We start from the raw sequence: 9,087 nt of genomic DNA on the forward strand, positions 1-9,087 counted from the left end.
ATATATATATATATATATATATATATATATATATATATATATATATAGATTTAGTAAATATTTCGTTAGTACTATTCAAACAAATATTTAATAAAATTCAATAAATTTTTATTCAGTGTTTTTTTGAATAATCAAGTAAAATTCTTAGTTAAATCTTATTTTTATCACAGATTGCATAAATGATTTTTTTCATCTTTATAAGCTTAATGTGGAATTTTAACATCTGTATTAACTATTTCAAACATGAAAGAAAGCATTGATTTTAATATTGTAAAACAAAATATTTTCATAATTTCAAGAATAAAAAATAGCATAATTTAAGAATTTTAAAACTATGTATACAATTCATTTATATTGAATTCATATATGCATATTGATGAAAAATTAACTTCTATTTATTCGAAAAGCATGCTCAAAATTCAATGTAATAAAGCGAAAAAGGTCGTATAAAAATAGAACGTGCAAAAAATATGTGTTATGATTATTAAAATATCTTGTGTATTATTTTTAAAACACTGGTAGTTATATTCATCACATCTATTCGCTTTTCTAGCTGATAAAATTGAGTGTTTTGCTACTGCGGTTTTTATATGATGCAGTAATTGGAATACAGATTGCCAACGCACCTGTCACAATTGTTAGTCATAACAGTCTGTGACTACTGTCCATATATAATGAACAGTAATGACTGCTCGTTCATAACGGTTAGAAACTACTGTCCAACATAGCGATCCGTAACTACTGATACGCATCCGTAGACCGTAGAATACAAACAGTAACGCCGCGGTAACTACTGCTCGTTCCTCCACATAGTGCTCGTTATTACATTAATTGCTCGTATCGTAATTCTGCATACATAGCTATTTGAAAACATTAACCCTGCAAACAAAGGATGTAAGTATGTTCTAGGTGCTTGAAATATTTTGCATGATTTAATACCTATGTCCTTTGTAAAAATGTATATATTTTTTAAAAGTGATAAATAAATGAAGCGTGAGTCGATTTACTTAATCTTTTTTCTTTTATTTCCTGCTGATGTAAAATAATATTCCAATACTTACAAATTTTATCGCGGTCATATTATAATAGTTATCACGTAATGCATATAATTTTGTACAACTTTCTTTTTTCTCCGCATATGACTTGCAGATTTATATGCAAATAAAACCTTCATATTTTTACAAAAATACGGTCAAATTTCCAGATGCTGTTTTTATAAAAATAGTTTCTGCTGGATTTATTATACAAAATAATCCTCTCTATTGAAATAGATATTATACTTACATAATAGATATTATGTCTAAATATTTTGTAAAGTAATAATTTTATTACAATATATATTTTTTACGTGTCTGATATTTTTACAAATAGATTCGTTGTAAAAAAAAATCACTATATCTAAATATAGTAAATGTGCCCTTGTTATTCTTGTGTTTCTACAAATAACAATATGTATATCTCATATTTCTATTGGTTAGACTTTTATTTCTGCAGAATTCGTATTTCTCTGCATCCTAAATATCTTCGTATTAATTATTTTACCGTAAAATCCATATTTTCGCGCTAATACGTGCGAATCACTTTATCGTACGATATCGACTTAGAAAAGTTTAAACAATGAATATATTCCCGGCTTTGCCATTAATTACGAACATTTCGTGCGAGATGTGGGAAATGCATCCTCACTTATGTCAAATTAAGCATTGTAAAATTTGTGACGTCACTGAATCACTCAATGTCAACAACTATTAGTACGTGCCAGATGCTTAATTATAACGAACAATAACTGAAATTTGCAACGACCAGTAATTGCGACAAATATACATACACGTATGCGCGCGACGGTCAGTAACTATGGCACGTCAATAACGTGCGGTAACTATCGTACGTATTTCCATCCGACCTCCTGAAAACCTCAAGAAGCCCCGTCAGCCAGAATAATCCGACAACTGTACGGCGAGATGATTGTAGGGCTCGTGACCGGAATTAATCGTAGACTCTAAAGACGATTAAATCCCCTTGATAACCATATATTTTTTATTCCTTTGTTATGCTCCAGGATACGATAGAGAAAAAAATATGTGTCGAATAAAGAGTACCGCGATGCATAAAACATTTTGATATTTATAAATCGAAAAGTATATGCATCAGAAATACGGCGACATTATGTAAACTGACTTTACATATATATTTTTACGTATTTTAATGTAGAAAATGCATAAAAATGTAATAATATATAACAGAGAATAATATAAAAAATTAAAAATATATATCCATTTCCAAACTATTTTTCCATATGTTACTACTCTAGTTCAACAGCTTGTTTTTCATCTTTCTGTCCATAAACCAATGTGATATTTGCTCGCAAAAAGGATATACCGTAGAGAAATGTCCTATGGAGTCGATCAGAAGACGTATCTCAGCAAAAAAATATTTTACGTTGAAATTGGCGAGTATCCATTTTCACATTTTAGTGAATGGAAGTTCGCAGTCTGTAAAACTGGGTAAAATACTACTAGACAGGACACACACGAGCTAGTTAATTTTATTGCGCATTTAAACGTGCCAGGCATTAAAAGTTTCAAGTAATTTTCTATTCTAGGTAAAATCCATTTTCGATCATAATTCATAGATAAAAATAATTCAAAGCGATTGAGAGAAAAAAATCACATGAAAATTAATGAACCATAAACATTGAAAAGTCCCGTGGTAAATTTGCTTCTATCAAACTGGAACACTTCTGTATATTTAACGTACAGGCAACGTTTGTAAACGTAAAATATTTTGCAAATAGTAAAACATAATATTTGTGATAAATTTGTTTGTATATTCATTGACTCAAAGATTGCAACATTTTTCGATGAATTTCTGAATGCAACACCGAGCGATTGCTTATTTAATTATCACTTCATAAGTAAGAACTAACCGCTTAGTAAGCTGCATTCCAAAACTCATTAAAAAAAAAAGATGTACAATCTTTTACTCCATGATCATACACTAAAAAAAGTTACTGAGAAATTTATATAGGAAAATGAAGATGTACCCACGCTAGATATTATAATTATGATTACATTTGTACGACTCAATTTATGCCTAAGTTATAACATCGATATTATGAAAAATTAGCCAATCATGTAGCTATTCTGAAGAATGGAATGACTGTGATTGGTCAATTTCATAACAGTTTCGATGTTATAATTTTGGTGTAAAGGAGCGTTTATATTGGCCATATGCCGTAATCTGTAAGAATTGACTAATCATAGTCAAGTATTTCCCTCTCATTTGGCGATAAGAAGGGAATACTTGAAGATGATTGGTCAATTTTTACAGATTATGGCATACGGCATACGATTACGATTAATATAAACGCTCCCTTCAATCAAGTCGTGTAAACGACGACAATAACACTGGACAACGATGACACGTCTCCAGGCGACTCCGGGCGATTTCGGGCAAATATATTTTTTCTCTTTTAAAGAGGTTTTTTTGAGGCTCACATATTTTAAAATATATAACATTATAATTAATAATATTAAATCTCATAGGATCGTACATATGAAACACAACCAATAAGAACTAAATGCCTTTAATGATCTGGCTGGATCTTCAGTGTTTGTGTAAATTTTATGTAAATTTGTATATTATGTATGTAATCCTTTAAATTGCGCGTCGAAATAATTTTTTGGTCTTGAAAGGATGCGTTCATTTTTCACGTTCACATTATAAAAGCTGGGAGATCAGGAACGAATGTAACAATTTGCTTTTTGATTTTATAACTTCTAAGTTATAGTTATATAGAATTTCTAAACATGTCCTACACGGTAAATCTATGTTATTAGACAATAATCTAGTTGAAAAACTAGCAATCATCAATTTTTTAACATCATCAATTTTTTCAAATAAATCTTTTAAAGATAAGTCATTTGTTATTTTGTTCCTATATTTCTAAAGACAAAAGTAATACACGATGAAATGGGATAGAGCTGTAACATGTTTTAACTTTAAAAATAAAACTTTAAAAATAAATTAATAGAAGAGACTTTTAGAAGGATTTTTATTTATTCTGTTGTTATTATTATATTATTTTTGTATTTATTTATATTGTTTTTGCAGCTAATTTATATTTTCACAAAAACTCGCCCACGATGTTTGTTTTTATGAATGATTGACATTCTAAAAACATTAATTCCATATTAAAGCAACATATGTAGATTAGTAAAGCAAAGAAGAAAGAGCAAAAAAAGTCGAATGGGAACAAGAATAATAAATAACAATAAATCTTGTTATTTTTATTCCCATTCAACTTTTCTATATTCTTCTTTCTTTGCTCCCTATTACCTCTCATTAACATATTATTACATGCTAATCTAACCTATAACCAATAAATAATAATAAATTTCATGCCTATTTTCAAGTTTAATGTCTATTTAATACAATGTATAAACATCCGGAGAATTTTACGTAATTAAAATAAAAAGATATACAATTGAAACTGATATTAAAAACTTATTTTTGATGTTATATTTTAATAAAACAGTAGAATTCAAAGAATTGCTTGTTTATACGTATTATCAATAACTGAGGTAAAGGAGGAATGTGATTGAGAAACAAAGATAGAAGAATTATTGGTTAATTGATATTTTTTTTACAACATTTGTTACATTCGTTGTATTTTTCCGTGTTACATTTGTCTCTGGTTTTTCCTACATACACTCGAGCAAACGTGACAACTATGTCTATTTGTATACGTTACAAAATGCAAATGTACACGGAAAACGAACGAATACTTATGTGGATATCCTGATCCATTCAGCTCGTGAATTGCAAAATCACCATGGTCCTCTCTCTCTCTCTCCAAAATCGTTTTTAGTATCGGAGAAATCATTCCATTGATATTTCATTGTTCTAGCATGTTACTATATTGTTTTTCTTTTTGACGCATCCGTTGAAATTTTATTTTCGAACATTTTCATTATACCGATGTATTTTGAGATACATGGCGACGATAATGGATGCGACTGTAATTTCGTACGTGTGTGAGCTTCCTCGGAGTGTAAAATTTGAATGCATTATTTATGTATAAAATGTATATTTCGCACATGAATAACGGCATCATATTTACTTACGATGGTATCAAGTTAATACAACTATGAATTTACAATAAATATATAGATAAGTGGTCTGTATAGACTATTTATAAAAAGTGCACATATTTTTTATTCGAATATCAATTTTTATTATTTTTATTTCATTACGTATTATTTAAATTGTTACTTGTAAAATGTAAATGAATGATAAAAAATTGTGTAAACAAAATCAGTAGAAATTAGGAAAAAGAAACAAATGATAAGAATAAATAAAATATAAAATTATATAATTTTTCGTTTTAAGTAGAACAATTACTATTGCAAAAATATAGATCATATATTTTCGTTCGAAGAATGAACCTCGTGATAATGGTTGTGTCTGCAACGCAAAACGTGCAAATTAATTGATTCATAGCACTACGATTTATTGCTGTTTCAGATCTCCGCCCGAAGGTCGGTCGCTGCCAGAAAATTTTGCAGATCCTACAATCTACTGTGCTCCCATATATGTATAGTATTTGTCAGCTCTCAAGTTATGCCACATATATCGTACGGCAGTAGAAATTCTCATCAGAACTTCCGACTCACGCTTGAATTTTATGTTATGAATTTTAACAGAAATATTCCAAATGATATCAAATAAATGTCTTTAAATGAATTTTTACCGACACAAAGGTTTAATATCAAAAATTATACAAAATTATATACCGCTGGAATGGTTTCATAAATACATTTTCAATGTATTTATGAAAAAAAACTTTGTAAAAAATTTCTTTTTGAGTTAAATTAAATGTATTTCCATTGTATTTCATTTAAAAAATTGAATTCCAAAAATGTTTAAAGTTAAATGTTTAAAGTTTGTGCAATTAGAATTCAACTGAAAAAGATTTTGGCGCAGACTTGTCAAATTGAATATGGACATAAATTCACACTGAAATATTTGTAAGCATCAAGATCCATTTTGACAAAGAATATAATTATTTCTCTTAATTAATTTATTCTTGTTGGTCTAATTTTCAATTATATTTGTTAACATAAAAATCAAATTAAATTAATAGAGATGATGAAAAACATCGTTTTGTTTAATAATATTTAAGATATATTATTTAATAAGGGGGGGGCTGCAAGTGTGATTGATTTTAAAATATCTATATAATAAAAATAAATAAAAATAAATAAATTAACGAATAAATAATAATATCAGATAAATTCATAATATTTATACAAATTTGATAATATCCATTATTTAACTTTTAGAGAAAATAATACGATAAAAATAAAGCGTGAAAACGCCGCAATTTTAGTTGCCTAACGAAGGCTGCACCTGCTGCACATTCGATTCACTTCCCCTTTCCCTCTGTGCGTTACGTGAAGTTAAAATTTTTCGAAAATCACGCGTATTATTCCCGTACTCCATCGATTATGTCGCAATTTTTTAAGATGCCATACAGATAGGCACAGATAGAGCAGGTGTGTACGTTCGTACCTATCAAATATTGAATGCCTTTGAGACCGGTAAATGTTTATCTACCTCAGCTGAGAGCATCTCTCCGAACTATAAGTGGTTCATGCTTATTGAGCGATATCTAGATACGATTGGATAGCATCGAAACGGCCGCGGCATATTCAGCGCCAACGCCCTCGCATCGCTTTCACACATAGATGGTTCCTCGTGCAGCAACTCAATTACCGAAATACAGATCATTAGCAATACCCCAAAGAGTTTTAAGGCCGCACAACGCACTCATCCTTTATTATCGCCATTTTATTTTTCTTTTTTTCCTTATGTCCATCAATCATTCGCCATCGCGAAAAATCTCGCATACGAGTTACACATCTTGTCACTACAATGATGTCACGACACTTCCGGAGATTACTTGTGAAAACTACGAGGTCTCGAAGAAGCAAAATAAAGATTGGCTTTTCGCGCGCGTGCGAAAGAGAGAGAGAGAGAGAGAGAGAGAGAGAGAGAGAGAGAACTAGAAATGCGCGCAACAAAAGCTGTAGCACTCGCTTTGATTTGAATATTTTAATATGTTTCTTGTGTACTCTAATGCTTCACAATATTATTGAACGAGGAATGACCGGACAAAAAAGAATAATGAATGAGTTGTTATGTGATTTCTTTTTTTTACAAATCGGTTGCTCTTTCAATATAACGCTTTACAACGATAAAAAGAAAGATTATGTTTAATATAATGATAGTGCTTTATATCCATACAAGTGCGTCTAACAGAGTACATGTGCGCTATTCAAATAATTATTTCATGTATACTTTCTTTCGCTCGTCAGATCAATATATGTGCTTCGTGCTTTTAATAAAACTTTTAGCTCTATGCAAATATCTAACATACGTAATGCAGATTCAGTGAAATACATCTAATATTCATACTTTTAAAAAAGAAACTTAGAGTTTTTTTATTGTATCGATATTAATATGCTTCTTATTTATATTGTCGCTTTTCTTATTCTTATCATCATTAAGTAACATTTTGTCATTTATTTGTGAGCACTGTAATGAAATAATGGATGGTTTTATTTCTATTTATAACATTCTTATTTCACAAATGCATATTATAGATAGTACTTTGTTAGTAGATTACTAGACGTCGGATTTTTTATGATAAAAGCAGATAAAATATAAAAATATACAGAAAATATGCAAATATGCACAAATATGTAAATACGCTCAAATAAATATTGTATGTATTCTTAGAATATAATATTTTTTCAATAAGACATTTCCACGTTGGAAATACTTACTTCCCAATTCACTTTCTAAAAAAATATGCAATTATATAAGAATCAATGTCTATAAATTACTACATAAATAAAAAAATAGGCTAATTTTATATTTATTTTCTTCTTTTGAAAAGAAACATGAATATTATTAGTGTTTTAATAAAAAAACGTATATACTATTAATAAATACTATTAATAAATTTATTATTAATAAATTTAACTGTAACATTTTATATAAGGAATAAAAAATATTAAAGTTATATTATTTTTAAAAATAACATTAGTAAAAAATTAAATGACATTATATAATTCAACTTTAAATAGTAATTTGAAATAAAAAGTTTTTTTATTTCAAATTACTATTTATATATATATATTTTTTTATATTCATAATTATTTACACGTTAAAACTTTCGAAATTTAAAATAATAAAATAGCATTCAAACTTGTAGAACTATCATAAAAAAGATTAACTATTGTCAATAAAAGAATTAATTAATTCATCAATAGAATATATTATCAGATAAAAAATATATATTTTATCTAATGCAAATACCTAATTATTCAATTAAAACTCCAGTAAGTAATTAGAGCATTTTTGATCGCACAACTATCCTTCCGTTTATCCTCAAATCCAGTCTCTGTAATTACAAGAATTTAACTTACTGGATGCACTTGATTTATTGTCCAGGCGATCTTTTGACATCTTTTGTATCCGGCCGGTAAATACACGCAATCGCACTTCATTAAAATCGCTAACACACACCGAGGAACTGTGCATCCATGTATTTTCATATCGAGACGCCTTCGGATTGCGGAGTCCCGCAATCTAGTCGACCCTGTTATAATTAGATTTATGCCGAAGCGTTCATCTCTCTTGAACGAATTCCAAATATTGCTGTAAATTACGGATAAAAAGGTTGGCGATGCGACCTAGTTCACTCAGCTGTGATTGTGTTTCCACAACCTACCAGCACTCAGAATGGTAACATCGTTACTTCCATTCGCTCGAACAGAAAAAGATGATGCGGAACGGCAAGCGAGTGTGTACAAGCGAGCCACGAGCTTATGATATACAGTGAATTTAACATATTCCAATTTCAGGTTATTTAAATCTCCGTTGAGAGAGAGAGAGAGAGAGAGAGAGAGAGAGAGAGAGAGAGAGAGAGAGAGTAGTTAGTAATATATAATAATAACTAACTAAACTATTAATTTATTATTTATTATACTACTCTCTCTCTCTCTCTCTCTCGACGAC

The 9,087-nt window shown here is 29.2% G+C and overlaps 1 protein-coding gene across 1 annotated transcript in view; it reads right to left on the bottom strand.

Annotated features, from left to right (window-relative positions):
* The window catches only part of LOC105627413 (igLON family member 5), a 40,505-nt gene that overhangs the window by 9,910 nt on the left and 21,508 nt on the right, over positions 1 to 9,087 (bottom strand). The window lies entirely within an intron of this gene.

This window comes from Atta cephalotes, assembly GCF_000143395.1.
Source record: "Atta cephalotes unplaced genomic scaffold scaffold00009, whole genome shotgun sequence".
Classification (NCBI taxonomy): Eukaryota; Metazoa; Arthropoda; class Insecta; order Hymenoptera; family Formicidae; genus Atta; species Atta cephalotes.